General features: G+C 41.7%; 1 protein-coding gene across 4 annotated transcripts in view; it reads right to left on the bottom strand.

The window, feature by feature from the left end:
- The window catches only part of LOC137261066 (lactadherin-like), a 257593-nt gene that overhangs the window by 66495 nt on the left and 171484 nt on the right, over positions 1 to 19614 (bottom strand). The window contains exon 1 of one of the 4 annotated variants that reach the window (XM_067798730.1): positions 848 to 897. The exons of the other annotated variants lie outside the window; for them this stretch is intronic. The gene's annotated coding sequence lies outside the window, so the exon portion shown is untranslated. Of the gene's footprint in view, positions 1 to 847; positions 898 to 19614 lie in introns of those variants that run through there. 4 annotated transcript variants of the gene reach the window in all.

Below are 19614 nucleotides of genomic sequence, written 5' to 3'. Positions count from 1 at the left end.
AGTACAGCCTTACTATGCGATTCGATCAGCGAGCTTTGTGTGACGCGCTTTATGTGAAGAGACCAGGAATTTTATTCGACAAGTTACATTGCGTGTCCTTTTGTGTTGCATAATGCAAAGTCCAAATACAGGCGAGCTTGTAAAATAGCGTGAATGCCTTGGGTTTTTGTCTCGCTCGGCTGAATATCATATCATGGTGGTAATATAGAAAAGCATATTCATCGCACGTCTGTGTATGAATATATCGGCTAATATAACGCCACAATCTACGTATATATCCCTCCGTCCGAATGATTGAGTGATATAGGCCCACCAGACAGCTAAACACATGTACTGTACACAACGCCTTCAGCTATCGTTTAACATACGTATACACCTAGAAATATGTTAAATGCTATTTTGAATAATTCCTCACTGACAAACTGGCGTGTTCCTCGTTGTGATCACGTCACTGTGTGGCGTTCACGACGTGGTTTGATGTGACGTGTCATTACGCTTTGAATGACATTTCTTGTCGACAAGGTGACTTTTACGTCCCCAAAACGTTTATTAATCTGATTAAAATGTAAAAAAGATATTTTCCTTCGTGTGATACAAATCCGACCAACGATTTTAAGTCGGGCATAAAACAACCGCGGTCACTACCACCATTGTTAACGTCGTCGTCGACAACAACAACAACAACAACAAACGACGGCACTCTTACCTAAACCCACTTCTTCTCGTACATATGGTTATGAGCAGGATTTGTCTACTGTCCAGTGTGACTACAATTATAATAATCATAGTTTTAAAAAAATATCATTATTACTAATAATAGTAATAATAATCACCATAGTCAACTCACGTGCTCACTGTCGCTGCTAGTATCCTTCCACTAGATATTTCGTTTGATTTCGCAACAAAGATCACGCGCCCCTAAGTAACAACACAAACGCCAACTATAGACATCGGCGTCCTCACGAAGTGCTGTGTCGTCCTATATTTAGAACCAACCAATAATGAAGATTCGAGAGACATTCAACACGTCTTCACAATTTGTCTAGCCATTACTTTTCAAATCCTAACATAAAACGTTGATAGCTTTTGAGATTGTAACACAGTAGGACTGTAATGTTTCGGTATTTGACATCTGTCATCTTAAACCCTTTGTCTCGAAACAGTTTTTGTTGACGTTTACGCAACACAATCTCGGGAAATCTCGGGTAACCTCGGGTATTTCCGAAAACATTTGTGAATCGTTTTAAGTCATAACAAATGTTTCTCCTTCATCTAAATAGAATCTAATGAATGTCCAGTGTTTCATAAACATGACTTCCGATCGATTATACTTACTGAATGTAGTTTTAAGTGTATACATAGTTATTTGAAGTTTAGCTGAGATGTGCCAATATTAACTGCTTTGTATAGTTACATTAACACACCCTTTGAAGTTATAAGTTTTATATAAGTCGCCGTATGCGTACAAGTTATATAAAAGCACCAGGCACGTACATTTCAATACCAAAACAGAATCCATCAAAATCATGTTTTAACAAGTAACGATTTGTTACCATAAGAAACAGTGGGCCTTGTTATATTACAAAACATGAATATCATTGTAAGGTGGCATGACAAAGCTTATTAAAATATTTTAACTACTTTCCATATGGCTTGTAGCGCATGAATTATGAAAGAATACAGTGCCGAGCGGTTCCTGTAAGGGAGGATTGACAATGAGGCCTTATCTATTGAAGACAACGTCAATGACGCCCGCCCCTCTTGTTAAGGTCGCTCACACGTCAAATTTAAATACCTTCAGGTATTGATATTATACATGACTTTACACATTCCTTTGGCATTCCCGCCATTCCTATAATATAATTAATACTGGAAAATATTACAGCGGGCACAAAGAAGTATCTTTGTTGCGGTTTCATGGAGTTTGTATACAGTGGCAGTGCGGTGGAAACAATCAGCCGAGCGTAAAATTCAGATCCTTTCATGAAGCATCGTTGATGGTTGAGCGAGGATGGTTGATAATGAGAGCCAATGTGCCGCTCATCATGACATTAGACGAGATATAACCAACGGACACCTGTCAACATCACCCGCTCACGTGACACACCTTGTTTGGGCCAACAAACAACCATTACTTATGTTGTAGATACAGCTGACCTACCCTTGGCAGAACCCCAAGGTAGTCGCGCGAGACGTTATGGAGTGAACTTCTGTGCTTTGAATATTATTTTGTACAGTGAACACCTGTCATTATTATGTAAGGTTACGTGACAACTTCATGTTTTTTCTGAGTATATGTGAATGTTATTTTGTCGTACAAATCGTGTCAGTTCTCTAAACATTTACAAATAAACAGGACCTGATAGTGACAATTTTTTTGGTATAATATTTGTAGCTGAACCATGGCGTACATGAGTGCATCACTTCCATATTCCTGAACACTGAATAACATTGAAATGTTTGGTTGCGCTAGGGTATTGTTTAACGCTACCGTCAGCAATATTCCAGCAGTATGGAGTCGGCCTGTAAATAATCGAGTCTGGACCTCACACTTCAACGATCAACAGCACGAGCACAGATCTACTCAACTGGAATACGGTGGCATGTGTCCGCCAAGTCAGCGAGCCTGAGCACCCGATCCTGTTAGTCACCTCTTCCGACCTCGTTAGTCGTCTTTTGCAACAACCATGGGTTGATGCAGATCAATTCTAACGTGAATATTAACGAGTAACCAGTGAAAGGTACCCCATCAATATTCCCGACAGAAGGTCATTGAAAGTACGCGAAGGTGTTCGACAAAAGGACGCATTACTCTAACAGAGTACCCCTGAAAGGTACCGGTGGTATTCGACAAAGTTACGCATTACTGTTTTCAACAGAATTTGGTGGCACAAAAATGACTCATCACTCTCCGTAACAGAAGGCCACTGAAAGGTTCCCGATGTTGTGTGACAAAGTGATGCATTATCATGCCTATTTGTACACCACTGATACTTGCTATAGAATATGATCTATCCCTGACAGTGGGTATGCTGGGGAATAACACAATGTTGCAATGCAACTCGTTTATATTCCGACAGTTTCTGAATCAAGTTCAGCACATGACTCAACAAATATGAACACTCGAAACTTACTTTTTTATTACAGATTCTCCGATAAAGACCCACTGGTTACAAGAATGTCCCACATGTATGCCATCAACTTTATAGCGCACTTAAACATTCAACGTTTCTATCTTGATTGTCAAACTAAGAGCTTCCCCATCCGTGGACTTTCCCTGAAACCAAAGACCTCAATAGACATTCTCCCGCCATGGTCGTCTCAAGTCGCCCTCAGCAGATCCAGTAGATAGCTATCAGGATACATACGTGAAGAAAACTAGAATACAATACTGATGAAGAGACTGCCAAGGAATTATTACCATACCGTATGTATTGTGAAGCATGTCGTTTTGAGGACTACTAGATATGAATGTACTTTCAAAGATGACTCATATCTCGTTAAGCATTACGACGTACCTTTGAGTTTGTGGAACATTGCTGTGTCTCGAACTTGTCCTTTATCTAATTTTGTATAATTACTGAATCGAGCGGATGTCCTAGTTCGAATCCCTGACAACGTGTGAAACCCACAGGTACAGATATTACTTGGAATACAACAAGGTGTAAACACTCACTCGTTCACTTACTCACTCGCTCACTCACTCACTCACCTTCAAACACACACAATGTCGGCTCACACATTAACAGCACAGCATTGACCCAACCAACCATTCAGGCAAGATTTAGCAGACTTTTCATAAAACTGCAACAAAACTAAACATTAATTTCAAATACAGAGATAATCATCTAATTGCTACATACACACCATGCTTAACCTCGAATCGTTAATTCAAGGAATGAACCAGGTGACCTTTCATTTCTTAAAAGAGCGTCTAATGAACCGAGCTGACCTCGGAGACCCAGCATTACGAGACCCTAGCTCTCTAGCACATCTCCATCAATCAGCCCGATCAGAGATACGGAGACCAAATCTCCCCACAGGCTACAGCTGATCTGTCAGCGGTGGGTGTCGCGCTAATCACTTAACAACTGACGTTCACTTTATTTTAAAATACATCACTGCATATGCGGGAAGAGCACCACCTCCATGAGGCTCGCGGTTTGGTTTGATAGCAGTGGGAAAACAGGTCTTTGCAAAGTCAGAATAATATTGCGAGGGCGAAACAGAAAAACAGATGTCTCACTGTGTGCCCATTTTTGGAATCGAACCCGCCTTTCAGCGATGCGAGCGAACGAGTAAATCCCTATGTCCCAGAAGTAACGTGAATGCACTTGGTGTAATGCGGCTCTATTACAATATGGAACTTCAAGAATAGGCCTGGTGCAGTATACCCATAAGGGAATCGATCAATGTACGTTCATGATGAGCGACCGCATTAACCTCAGTGCTACCCCATCAACAAACAAAGGATAGCGGGTTTGTTTGGCGTAATGAGATCGAGAGACTGCTTTAACAATACCACCAAAGGATAACAGATATGTTTGGCGTAATGAGAGACTGCCTTAACCACACCACCAAAGGATAAAAGGTATATTTGGTGTGATGAGAAAAACACTGCTGCCATGTTATGAAAACAAAACAAAAATGTAGGATAACGCGTTGCGTGTGTTTAGGAAAAGAAGTTGACAAACACCAAGGTTTCATAAATCTGAATTGAAAAGAAATTGCTTTCATTGATAAATAGACCATTGTATTTCAGAAAGGAAAAAAGCTGCAAAATAAATGAGTTCAAGATTGTACATGGCTGCAAGCAAATCCTTAGATGTTAAACCGGAACCGGAAGCATGCCGACGGGAATAGATTCACTTCCGGTCACCTAATGCATCCGAGGTGACAAGATTATGCGAAAACGATCCCATTGTCTGAGAATCTTAACATGGAGAAATGGAGACATCGTAAATCAGACACAAATATGTTGTGTAGTTCGCTAAATTTACGCCTTAAAGTACCGTTACTCGTCATACAAATAATGCTAATGTACATTGATATTCCCCATATTTGACCAAAGAAACTCGACACCGAAAATCAGTTGAATCTTATGTGCTTTTAATGCGATGTAAGTCGCCGTGTGTACGGTCACAGCTCCCCCAAATACCGAAACGCGACGCAGGTAACTCAACCTAGCAATTCCTTGGAATGGGGTTATAAAATTAGGAATTGGTTGCTGAAGCGGAATTCGGATTCGTTGTAAAATGAAGGGGTCTACAATAGGCCTTCGGTGAAGTATTACGAGGGCTAATGAAGTGTTAAAGAGAGGGCTTACTTACCACATACCCGCGTTCTCATAACACACGGAATACCCAAGCTAATTCGTCCCCAATTCCGACCGGGTAGGTTCGCGACATTGCATGTTACGGAGGAATAAGGAGACCCATCTTTAGAATTACCCTCCTCGTCCCTCACTGAAGCTTGTCGCGAGACTGATAAATCCATGGGTGTCTATGCCGCAACAGGGGGGTATATGTCTGTCACATACCCGAGAATAACCGGGTAGATTCAGGAAAAGGTGGCAGTTCTCTCTAAGTGGGTGTATTGGTTAAATGTTGTCAAATTACCACATCTAAAAACGATATTTAGGGAAGCTACATTTGATAGTGTATACTTTAAAACCAAAATCTGTTAACATTTGGTGTAGCATTCTGTCTGTATTTGCTTGTATCACTTGTTAACGTTACGATCAAATTACGCAGAACAATCTAGTGGCAGTCGTTGTACATGTATAGACAATTATTATCTTATGCGCGAAGACGGGCATGCAAAGAGGACGTACATTGTACGGAGATTGGGCTCAGTGGAGGCAGAATGTGCGTACACTGTACGAAGACTAATGTAGTTTATGAAGAGCACGTATTGTGTACGAAGAGTGTATGTGTTGTGTACGAAGAATGTGCAGTGTACAATGAGTATGTTGAATTAATGAAGAGTGGAATATGAGTATTGTATACAAGGTGGTGTATGAATTGAGTACATGTATGCAGTTTGCAGACGAAGGGTGGTGTCCGGAGACTGTAAGGCAGCATACAAGGAGTGCTGAACGAAGCGTATTTGTTGCATACATAGCATATATTTGTGTATACATGTGTATACAAAGAGGATTAAGAAGAGTATCTGTCGTGTGTGAAGAGTATTGTGCAGTGTCTGTAAAGCAGATGCGTAGTGTACGTGAGACCACACACGAAGCATACAACAGGTTGTGTACTGTATGTAGATGAAGAGTTGTATACAAAGTATATGCGTAATATACGAAGAGAACATGGAGCGAACGACGGGTTGAGCAGAGTGCGTAGGTGGAGAGTGGTATGCACAGTGCATGTGTAGTGTACGATGAGAATATGGAGCGAGCGACGGGTTGAGCAGAGTGCGTAGGTGGAGAGTGGTATGCAAAGTGCATGTGTAGTGTACGATGAGAATATGGAGCGAACGACGGGTAGAGGAGAGTGCGTAGGTGGAGAGTGGTATGCAAAGTGCATGTGTAGTGTACGATGAGAATATGGAGCGAACGACGGGTTGAGCAGAGTGCGTAGGTGGAGAGTGGTATGCAAAGTGCATGTGTAGTGTACGATGAGAATATGGAGCGAGCGACGGGTTGAGCAGAGTGCGTAGGTGGAGAGTGGTATGCAAAGTGCATGTGTAGTGTACGATGAGAATCTGGAGCGAACGACGGGTTGAGCAGAGTGCGTAGGTGGAGAGTGGTATGCAAAGTGCATGTGTAGTGTACGATGAGAATATGGAGCGAACGACGGGTTGAGCAGAGTGCGTAGGTGGAGAGTGGTATGCAAAGTGCATGTGTAGTGTACGATGAGAATATGGAGCGAACGACGGGTTGAGCAGAGTGCGTAGGTGGAGAGTGGTATGGAAGGTGCATGTGTAGTGTACGATGAGAATCTGGAGCGAACGACGGGTTGAGCAGAGTGCGTAGGTAGAGGGTAGTGTACGATGAGAATATGGATACGAAGAGAATATCGAGCATTCGATTGGCTGTGTAGTTTAGGTAGACTGGAGTATGACGAGTGGTTGTAGTGATGCCCCACAGGTATGTATTGAGGTTAGGGCCGCTACAACAGACAGGGTGACACACAACTTGAGGCATGGAGGGGAGACATTGGGTCAGGGGTTATGTGATACATGCAGTCCTGTATCAAAGGTGAACAGGCTGTTCTCGGCTGTAAAGAGGTGCGTGGGGAAGTCGACAGAGGAATACGCACTGATCCAGTCTTAGAGCAAAGGAGTTCATTTGTGACGTAGTGATTCAATGTGTGTATGTGTCCCTCAATAAGCGATTGCCTGTGTGAGTGATTGAGTAAACGACTAAGTGCATATGTGAATGTGTTACTGAGAATGTTTAGTGGCTGATTGACGGAGTGAATTTTTGATTGACTATGTGGCTGAGTGAGTGAGTGAGAGACTGAATGTGTGAGTGACTGAGTGAGTGACTGAGTGAATGTGTGACTGAGTGAATGTGTGACTGAGTGAATGTGTGATTGACTGGTTGAGTCAATGGATGACTGGGTGAATGCGTGACTGTCTTACTGAGTGACCGTGTGACTGGCTGAGTGAATGTGTGACTGACAGACTGAGTGTGTGACTGAGCGAGTGATTGTTTGAGTGAGTGAGTAACTGTCGGAGCGCATGTGTGAATATGTCACTGTGTGAAAGTTTAATGACTGATTGGCTGGATTTTGACTGTATGACTTTGTGACTGAATATGTGACTGAGTGAGCGAATGCGTTAGTGACTAGGTGCATGAGTTAGTGAGTGAGTGACTGACTTGCATGCTGCCTGAGTGAACGAGTGACTCGGACAGCAGAATCAGACTTCACACATAATACCTCTGTGGTGGTGGCTACCCAGTTTTAAACAGGGATACGTCGGTTTATATAAAGTATCGTTTAACAGAGGTCAGGGAAATTACATCACTGTATCAAATATCGTTTCGCATAATGATGTGTGCAATGTATAAAATACCTGTGATAACAAACACAAAAGATCTTCATCTTAAAATCCAGAGAACACTTTACATCTGTCTACACGAAATTGAGAACTACTGTCAATCCTAACACCAAGCTGAACCGTGGTCAGCCTGCCCTACATCACACTGCACCCTCTCCCTCACAACACATCTACCCGGTTTCCGCTACTGCACGGGTGATATGTGTCGCCCTCACCTTCTCGCACCCCACCGTCTGCCCAAATGACATACCGATAGTTTCAGCTGTAAGTCGCACGCGTGATTTCGCGGGTCCAAACACAATGTTGTCTCAGGTATTTTTTGCCTCCAGGTAAAATATGGCCACCTCTTGGCCCGCCAGTCGCTCTTGCATACCATGGCCTGACAATGAATAGGTCCCCGAGTCAGACGACCCCCTCCCCACTCCCAAATTACATATCTGGGGCCGCATCTCACCCCGGATCTCCTCTAACCCCTTTCTACACAAATACAGGAAACCGAGCTACCAGTAGCACATTGGATTGATCTCAGATCTTTAAACCGACACTTTGTCTTGAAATGAGAGGAACGACTGGGGAAGAAGAGGCGGCCATCTTGGATTATTGGTGCTTTACAATATTCATATGAACTGGGTATAATTACAGGATTATTTCAAACCTCAAGTTGTTAAAAAGCCAATGTTACGGTCTAACGAGGTAGATATGTTACGTTATCTCGGATATCACTTAAAGATAATGTAGGACATTTAATTCTAACATGCAACTCTTTAATCTGATTCCTGAATTTTATCGGCAATATTTGAAGGACCCCTTCGTCATATCGTATTTTAACAAATTGATAGTCGTGACCGATTGCTGAAGAGGCATGACAATGCCATTCCTATCTGATTAGTAGATAGAAAACAAGGCGTTAGTTGTTGACGACAGGAACAACCCCGGCAACTGCTGACATGATTACAGAGATCTTCGCAGATGAACGGCGTGCTCCCCCACAGTGATATCAGCTACTGGGCTTTCATACTTTTTTTATGGAGTGGGCCACGGTTAACTAATTTACGAATTTCCACTCCTGCCTCTATCGTTAAAAAATAAGCTGATTTATATTTTTTTTTGCAATTATCCTTTTATCTATTATTTTGTATTCATGACCTTTTGTTTATCCTATGTGGAGAGTGGAGAGGAATGATTTGTTCTGCCAAGAACAAAAGTAACGACTGAATGCTTTGGATAATTTGGATAACAAAGTTGTTACCATACAGATGACGTTCTGAACAATCCGGACAAGGCTGTTACCGTACAGATGACGTTCAGAGAAATCTGGATAATAAGGATGTCACCGTACAGATGACGTTCTGAATAATCCTAACAACAACGTTGTTATCACACAGATGACGTTCTGGATAATCCGGATAACAACGTTGTTATAGCACAAATGAAGTTTCTGAACAACCCAGATAAAAAGGTTGTTACCGTACAGATGACGTTTCTTATGGACCTGGATAACAAGGTCGTTATCGTACAGATGAAGTCTCTGAACAACCCAAATAAAAAGGTTGTTACCGTACAGTTGACGTTTCTTATCGACATGGATAACAAGGTCGTTATCGTTTAGTTGACGTTTCCGCGCAGTCTGGATAACAAGATTGTTGTCACACAGATGACGTTTCTTAAATCTGGATAAATAGGATGACAATATAATGTTTAAGAAGAAAGTTCTTTAATTACTCAATAACGTGTATAAGGATCCAAGAAACTCTCTCAAAGCAGTAGTCAAGACTTCAAACTATTCCAGACTTGCATGGTTATTGAATATACTAGTACTTGTTTCAGGGTCTGTAGCACAGACTATAGTGGAACGCATAAGTCATTCAACACTGGATTGACGATCTGACAAATAATGTTCTCTCAAGATCAGCATCAAACGCAAAAGGTGAAATGATTATATGCTTGTAAAAGATAAGATCAAAACCAATCTGGCCATCCCGAAAAATGATTATCTTCTAGATCTACCTTTGTAAATCGACCTAGCGTTAACTGACTCACGGGTTATACTAGAAGGTGTTAAGTCTCGCCGTCATTGGCTGACAACCCATGGTGTCAAAGGTCACTTGTCATGGGGAGGTAACTTGTGTTTCATTGGGAAAGGAATACGACACATCAATGGATGTGAACTTTCGGACTGAGGGCTTGGTTTGACGTGATCTACTGGCTGCCATGACATGCTACTTGACCCTTCATGACCTGACGCAGTGGCTTTCTGATCGTGGTGTTAAACTGATCCACTCTTTACAGGTAAACTGTTGTTATTCTGGTCTTTATTTGTCTGTTTTTATCTGCTTTCGAAAAAAATATTCCAGCTACATGAAAGCAGCTAAATGGTTAAATAAATTGAGCTTAAGCATCAGTGATTGACGTCATGAGCATAGATTATCGCAACTAGGGTATGTTGCAACAACCAAGTCAGCACAACCCCCTCCACTCCCACTTCCAGCCCACCCCAACTTCCAACACAATCATGTTGCTAAGGAAATGGAAAATGGGACATTTCCGTTTGTCTTCCACGCAAAAACGTACACAAAGACAACACAATTCTGACGAAATTAGAAATGGTTCAAGGTTCTCCATTATTTTCTTCAATTTACAGAATTACCTTTTGCTTAGAATACAAAATTTATGATTTTTTTATTCGCGATGAACTTGTACATTAGTCGAGTTACCAAGAGGTTTTGACATCCACTATGTCGCACTAGTTGTGTTGCTAATAGCATCAATATTACGTGAATGTTTGCGGCGTGCTACAATAGCGCCACCCCCCATGAAACCAATTTGTAAATGATAACACTGTTTGCTGGAAAACTAATCACAGTTCTTACATCTTCATAGCAAACAGAAGCTGATAATACAGGCCGGTAGGGGGCGTGCACCGACTCCTAGGGGGCGCTCAGGGCGTGGCAAGGAGGTGTTAATAGATCATAGGTCTCGCTCGCGTCTTTGAAGTTCATACCCATTTAGCGCGACCTTTCTCTTTAATTTACTCCGCGCGTAATAGGCCTATTGCGATCGTTGACGGGGGCTGTGTCAAAAGTTGTTTGTTGTTTAAATGTTCAGGTGTCAACAAAAGAAACAACGACAAAGAAACGCTCATTTGGATTGTTGTCACCGTGTTGGTTATGTGCATTCAAAAAATGCATGTACACGACGGTTTACTAGATTTCAGAACCGCAATGTTTTCATCTCATTTAGAAGCAACTTTAAAGGGACACTGCTCCGGGGTAGAGTGAGTGACTGAGCAATATTCCAGCTATACGGCGGCGGTGTGTAAATACTGAAGTCTGGACCAGGCAATCCAGTGATCAACGACATGAACATAGATATTCGCCAATGGGATACGATGTGTCAACCAAGTGAGCGAGCCTGACCATCTGATCGACTTCGATCAATTCTGACCCGGGCTTCACGGCGTTCGAGTTTATTTTGTGTTCGGATGGATACCAGAATGAATATTCATCCCGTGACTGGCACAGACTCATATATCCTAGAATAAGTGTGCCAGTTGTATTTTCACCAAAATTAAGTTAGCGAGTGAGTTAGATCGGGTTTACACCGTCTTTAGCAATATTCCAGCAATATCACCACGGGGGACACCAGAAATGTGTTTCACACATTGTACCCATGTGGGGAATCGAACCCGGACAGTCGTTTTGACGAGCGAACGCTTTAACCACAAAGCTACCCCACCGCCCAAATGCAAACGAAAATGGTACATATTTTTACACTTTACATTTTCGACACATCCCCCTAAGGCATTCAGCTCACGAGCAGTTTCCCGTATGTGACGTCATCGTGTGTAGGGGGTCAGGACAGGTCGCTCCCCAAGGCTTACCACACATTACACGATAATGGCCCATTCAGCTAAATACGTGGAAGAAAGTAAATATTTGTGGAAAGTATTTTTGAAGACTCGATTGTATAGGATTCTTGTGACTATCAACACGAGGCGACACGGTCGACTGACCGATTGTGTTGCTCACACAGTGGCAGACTATTGGCATGGTTAATGATGTTTCTGTTGGGTAATTGTGTGGAAGTTGTTCCAATTATTGGTAAATACTCCTTGAAACTCGAAAACCTATTGAGCAGTTTATTTTGTAAATACGTTTACTTTTGTTGATATTACCTGCGTGCCAACCACCGCCGGTGTAAAGAAGGCCATGACAGTCGTTTTTACCATGTTATTGCCGTCTTATTTACCATGGTATTGTTGTGTCAATTATGACGTTATTTACCATGTTATTATTTTATTTGCCCGTGGTAATGTTGGTTTCATTATGTTATTTACCCTGTTCTTTCCATGCTGTTTACAATGGTATTGTTTTGTTAATTATGATGTTATGTACCATGTTATTACCATGTCATTTACCACGGTATTGTCATGTTAAGTATATGCTATTTATCATGTTATTGCCATGTTATTTACCATGGTATTGTGTTAATTATGTTGTTATTTACTGTGTTATTGCCATGTTATTTATACCATATTATTATATTAGTGTTATTGCCATTATATTTGACATCTTATTTATCGTGTTGCTGACATATAATTAACCATAATCTTGTATTGCTGTGTTATTTATCATATTATTTACTGTTATTGTCATGCTGTTTACCATCTTATTCAACCATGTTATTAACCATATTGTTGGTATGTTATTGCTATGTTATTGACTATATTATTTACTGTTTTGACATACTGTTTAGCATCTTATGTGCCATGTTTAACATGTCATTTACTCAGCGTGTGTACCTTAAGTTATTAATTCGGGAAAAGCGCAAACAATACACTTCATGCGTTGTGCCCATTTAGAGATTCCAACCATGGGCTTCAGAATCACGACTCACAACCTTAACCACTATGCACCTTCGGAACTGTCTTTTCTTATTTTGTGTGATTTTTTTATCCAGTGAGAATTTCAAGTCACATAAAGGGGATGCTAAGATGATCACGCCATGTTTAGAACACCGTCCAAGAACATCAAGCACATTAAGCACATTAAGCACATCCAGGGTTGCAAGTGAGTGATTTGGCTTTCTCGTCATTCTCCGAAACGGACCCCAGTCCGTTCCTAGAATATCAATGATCGAACAGTGCCGTAAAGATGGATTTGTTTAAAAAAATATGACAATAGGAATATAATTAGGTTAGCTGGTTTATCGAGTGCGGGTCAAATTCCGCGTACATTAGTATCCAGACGCTGATGACGTCGCGGTCGTCCGCTGCAGTTGTCATCCAACGTGTAGTTGCTAATCTGTTGGCACGCGATCACTTAACACGCACGCCGAACTATTTCGAGTCGCGCATGTCTGAAACAACCTTTTGAGTAAGAGGTTCATACGCCGTGCCGAGTTTCCTAACTGAAAGACAATAAGAATAGTTGAGCTCATCGAAGTGCAGTGAAGCCACCATCACTGGCGAATGCCGACTCAAATAAATGATGTTTAGTGGGACCTCAGTCCAGTTCGACTGATGTGCTGGTAAAAACGTAATGGTATTGGTGTCATGTTTGCGACACACGCGTCAACTGTTTTACAGATGATCAAGAAGGCAAAGAATTTTTATAACAGTTTTAAGCCATTGGTGTGGTTTGAATGTCTATTGTTGAACGTAAATCTGAAACATATATAGAAAACATGTGTGTTATGATTAATTCACAATCTACCAGAATGGCATAATGATATATATTCGCTAGAGAACGCGTTACAACCTGACTCTTTGTGACTCGGCAAGAAATAACACAACAATGGTGTTGCGTTATTTAACACAACATACATATGATTTATCTGGCCTGTTCTTTTTAGCATGCACCACGGTTTCTCACAGGCGCCTGTTATTTTAGTCTCAGTAACAAATCACTCGTGAAATTTCGCACAGGAGGCTACAGACGTCGGGTTTTTTTTGTTTGTTTTGAAGGTCAAGGCTGCAAATGAACACGTGTTCTCACTCCGAAGCATCCCTGGTTACGCGTTTCGAATAATTCTTTAAACAAAAATTTGGATCAGCTCCTCCGCGCCTATACCTTCATTACAAACAGAAAAATCTGCTGAAATAATTAAATCATAAACCTTTTGCCTTCACGGATCCGCCCCACGTCGCGAACAGCGCAAGAATCCCAAATTTGCAGGGTTGTGCTGAGGATTTGTACCCGGTAATTCCTACGCCACTTCCTGTCAGCCATCACTTTACAGCCTGGCTGTAAAACGCTGACTCTCCTCAACTATCATAACACACGTCATGGAGAAAGATAGACATAACGAGGGTCTAGCATTGCTTATGTTCTACCTGGATCTGTCTGATGGCCTTCTTGATCTCCCGTGACCCATATGCAGATCTCTGTTATTGCTCATGGGGGGTGAGAGCGATAGTTCAGCCGATGTTTACGCGGCCCATTATCAGTATCTGTCTCTCAACCGTGGAGCCAGCTCGTAGAGCACGTCAATGATATCACCATTAGCAATAATAGCATCTCAATACAGCGTCGAAACCTTTGTAAGCTGACACACACTGAGTTCAATTTTCCCCGTCGGTGATGCTGAGACGATGATAAGGCCGTTGCTGTTAAATATATTGACAATGTTGAAGCGTGAATGAGTGAGTTTAGTTTTACGCCGCTTTTAACAATATGCGATCAGTATCACGGAGGGGACACCAGGAATGGGTTTCACACCTTGTACCATGGGAATCGAACCGCGTCTTCGACGTGACAAATGAATTCTTTAAACACTAGGTTACCTCATCGCGTTACCAAAAAACGTGATAAATTAGTTTAAATTCTACATATGTTGTACGTAAAATAGATACTTTTCCACATAAATAATGATACAACCAACAGTCAGTAACAGGAAAATAATATATTCGTCCTGAGTGAGTGAGTGAATTGGATTTAAAGACGTCTTAAACAATATTACGCCATTTACGAGACCTTGATGCAGAAGAAATGCTCGGAGTGATGCAGGATAACAACACACCGTTGGGATGGACGACTGACTGAATACCTGACTGAGTTTGGTGGTTTTACGCCGCTTTTAGCAATAGTACAGATACGTCACAGGGGGACACCAGAATGAGCTTCAAACATAGTACTCATTTAGGGATTCGAACCCGGATCTTCGACGTGACGAGCCAACGCTTTAACCACTAGACGACCCGATCGCCCCGCCGGTTGGATGAAAACCGAAAACATACATATCCTTGCTGAAATTACATCTCATAAATGTCAGGATGCGTAGACGAGGACTGTTGCCGCTTTCTCTGTGTATTCCTCATATCAAGAGGCTTATAAATGTGGCGAAAAACTTCACCGGGACCGCCCCGCAGCAAAAGGCGCCCCCTAGCGACCGATTCTCCGCCTTGTTAATGTTTTCAACAGACACTGGTATGTATTAAGCATCAAGGAAACTATTAGGACATAGCTGGGCTTTCCTCTGAAGTAAACCCGCGTCATTACAAATGACAATATAATCCTAACATCATTAGGCTTCTGGTGATCTCCCACGGTTCCCAGTCGGTGCTCCTAGTGCCCTGATACTTGGCTGCTTTGGAATGCCCAGTGCATTGTGGGTAAAAGACAGGTGCGTGCGGGGGATATCTGGCGTACCTGAAAACGTCATGGTAATAGGAAGAGAACTCACTGTCAGTTAAAGCATCAGCATCATGGTGCAGAAACCGTTATATGCCAAAGCATTATTTCGTGTAAGCATCCTGGCTGCAAGGTTTAATTTTGTCCCTATAAATACCCTGAACTATGTGTGTAACGAACCCAGATGAAAATTGTGAATTTCAAACACAATGAACTCGTTGAGTTGCCATGGAGTAATTTTCAGAAGCATCCTTCAGTCTTAATCCCTATGTCTCTAAAAATACTCTTAACTATGTATGTAACAAATTGAGCTGAGAATAGTGAATTCCGGACACAATATGATATTGATGAACCTCGTTTAGGTGTCATAGTGTCAGAAAGAACCTTCAGCCTCGATGAAACACCAGATTATATTATAGTAACTATATGCATGCAACAGACCCAGAAGATGGGGAATACCGCGTAAGTCACTCGTTTTCTGTCACAAAGAAATTTCAAATGAGCATCCTTCGGTCTTAACTAAATGGGATTCGTCTTAAAGAAGATAGTTTGACGAGGCAACCATAACGAGCATATACTGTGGTGCATTTTAGTTCAACCCTTCCAACATGACAACTCGCAGAACCCATAACTCGATGTTACTCGAGACACTCAGTATTCCGAATTATTCGAAGAAGGGGGTGGTGGGGTACGTAGCATTGTGGTTACAACGTTCGCAGATCACACCTAAGCCTCGAGTTCGACTCACATGAGTACAATATGTGAAGCTACTTCTACTGTTCATGACCGTGGTACTGTTGCAAACTGATCCTGTACACACCTTCTCAAGCACTATACAGTGACAATACATGATCTCTGTTACTAAACGTCCTGTTTGTATTCAAATGAATGTTGAAACATACACCGTAGTAGGTAACAGCTCAGTGTCCATGAAGATGTAAAAGACAATTATCACATAGATGAAAGTTTCGTAATGCTTCAAAGGTCCATATTTCCGAGACACAAATATTTACATCGGACATAAATATGTAAAATAAGCATCTCAGAAGAGGCAGTTTGATTGGCCGGTTAGTTTACACAGGAGATAAGATAACCATTGTTTAGCTATAACAGGATAACGACACGATAAAAACATTTGAACTTGAAAGGACCCCTCTTGAAACAATAAAATCTGCTACAAAGATGTACACTTCATTGCCTTGAAGCAGATACTACTGCCTTGGCAACTGGTTATAGTCACAGTAAAGGACACAAATGAATATGCAAATATAATAAACGTCACAAACGGTATTTTCCTTACACTATTAATAACCTCATAGCTGGAGTATAAGTGTTCGACCTCTGGAGTGGTCTTCCACCTCGCTGAAAGATATATGATATTCTGTTGTTTTTTCTCCGACACTCAAGTATATATCAAGTATATACTACCGAGTTTACTATATATCTCGCGAGAGCTTCCGGACGAGGTACATTCCTCGATTAGGGCTCGTGTCTTATTTCGATTGGGTCAAACCGAGGATTCTTGTGCATTCCACTTCAGGTTGAGTACCAGAGCACCTGGCTTGTTCCTACAGGTTTTGAACTCAGACAAACCCGGACCATCTGGCATTGCACGCGCGATGTGCCGAGGGAACGGTCGCCAGTGGCAGGATTTATGGCGTGAATCCCGCCATCTTGCACTTACTGCACAGCCATGCGGTCCATCCGGGCATTCTGTAGGGCTGGGAGCGTGTAGACAAACCGGAAGTGTCAGGTGCCGCTGAGATGAAAGAGAGGACCGAGTTCGTAGATTTAGACGTGCCAGGATGTGGAATAAAACGCGTTTTAGTGGGTCTTGATCGGACCGTGTAGGTATGTTAAGTGTGCTACCAGACACTCCATTTTAGACAGAATCCAGATCGAGAAATATTGGAGTTTTCATCACATTGTGATAGGAAAACTCGATCTGACAGATCTACCTATACCATCAACCTGCCAATCTCCCCATCGCGGTCAGGAACGATCCCTTCAACTCAAAATAAGGTTGCTCTATTTGATTAGTAAAAGGTATGCACGTAAACAGCTATGGAATGTAGGCTGGTGCGCGGAGATTAATATCTAAATGAAAACGTCCACAACAGTGAACCATGAGGCTAGTCTTACCAATGTTATCACTCCGTCAAATGTACTCCGAGTTTGGTTATATACTCAAGGAAATAAATACGAGAACACATGACAGTACAAGTGTTCCCTTTTTCATTTCCAGACTTTCACTCACAGTGCAATATAAACCTTGTAAATAAACCTGGGAAAAATTAAAAATAAAGGAACATTCGTATTTTCACGCTTTCCCTTATTAGTCTAAACGAGTATATTTTATACATACATACATACATACATACATACATACATACATACATACATACATACATACATACATACATACATACATACATACATACATACATACATACATACACGCACACACACACATATATTATTATTATTATTATTTAAGTACATCCCACGTTTTCTTATGATTATCGTTAATCTGCCATGGCAAATCTACATTCGTCATATGACAATAAAAGTGCTTTTACTTGTTGTGGATGGTATGTATTATTTAACCTTTGCGGATATATCTATGTAAATTATGTCTTGTAGAATGACTGTTATCAGGTACGTACTAACACCCATCAGGACAGATAGTTGATTACTGAATACTTGATGTTATCTAGTTAAATAACTATGACACCCTTTATGGTTTTCCTTGCGAGGTTAAACCAAGTCTTAGTTAATGTTCCCAACACCCAGCAAGACTTTGCATAAATATCTGAATTTATTTAAAGATATGTTTTCTAACAGCCTGCGTTCTGCATTGCAGGTAAACACATATTCTATAAATGTTGTAAAGGAAAACGAACCACAACCAACCCTTGACATAATCATCTTAACAACAACAACAGCTGCAGCAACGGCAACAGCAACAACCACAGGGGAAGTTCAATACTGGAATGTACACAGGGCTGAATAATGATTGTCCCGGATAGCGACTCGATTTTCATTCTCAACTCCCTGCGGAGAATACAGTCCTATCAGTACAACTCAGAGGGCCATGCTATAGAACTGAGCGAGCACAATACGCATAACGGGACAATAAATACTTTGAAGCAATTATTATTTCCGGCAAGAGGTATAAATCTCCAGCGGAAGGACGTGAATCAGTGACGTGCTCGGTGGGTGATGAGGAAAGTCTACCCACGAAATAAATACTCCTCAGTGTCACTTAACAAAAGTAGGGTCACCTCAGATAAGAGGTCTTGGCGGATAGATCAGTCACAGTTGAATATCCCTTTCACACATAAATGATAAGTGACCGTGTCCGTTCACATGTCCATTAAGTACTGACCCATAGGGTGCGTCCCCATTCTTGAGCTAATAATAAACCCGTCAGCATCAACGACATGATTACATTTTCAAGAAACATGTTTAATATATTCAATAGGATCTCATCACACTTAAGTTCCTATTTCGAAGAAGGTGACATTCCGGATGGCCATTTCCACGGCATATGAGGTGAGAAATGTGTTTCCGATTCGTAAAAGGTTACCAGATGCCATGACAGCTTTCCCTTTTGTATACATTACAGGCCATTTGTGGACATTACGGCGGACAGTGGACGACAGTAACATCTGACCGGTCACAACACTGTAGCGAACATATACATCATCGGACCGTGCTCCACTCACCTGAGAGATCCAGGTAGGCACCTGTCGACAGGTATACGGCAAGTTCACGCCCCGGCTACCTGTGGTGGTGTGGGTAGGGCGAGGGGGTAAGGGTGCTGTTGATGGCTCGTTTCATCATCCACTTATCAGGCGTCAAGGTGATGGTGAGGAACGACGGCCGATTACGCGGACATGCAGAGGAAAACATGGCGGCATGTGCGGTCCATGTTACAATATTGTTGTAACCTTCCTGAGGGATCTGA

This window comes from Haliotis asinina, chromosome 14 (assembly GCF_037392515.1).
Source record: "Haliotis asinina isolate JCU_RB_2024 chromosome 14, JCU_Hal_asi_v2, whole genome shotgun sequence".
Classification (NCBI taxonomy): domain Eukaryota; kingdom Metazoa; phylum Mollusca; class Gastropoda; order Lepetellida; family Haliotidae; genus Haliotis; species Haliotis asinina.
This window is presented reverse-complemented; position numbering and strand designations above follow the sequence as displayed.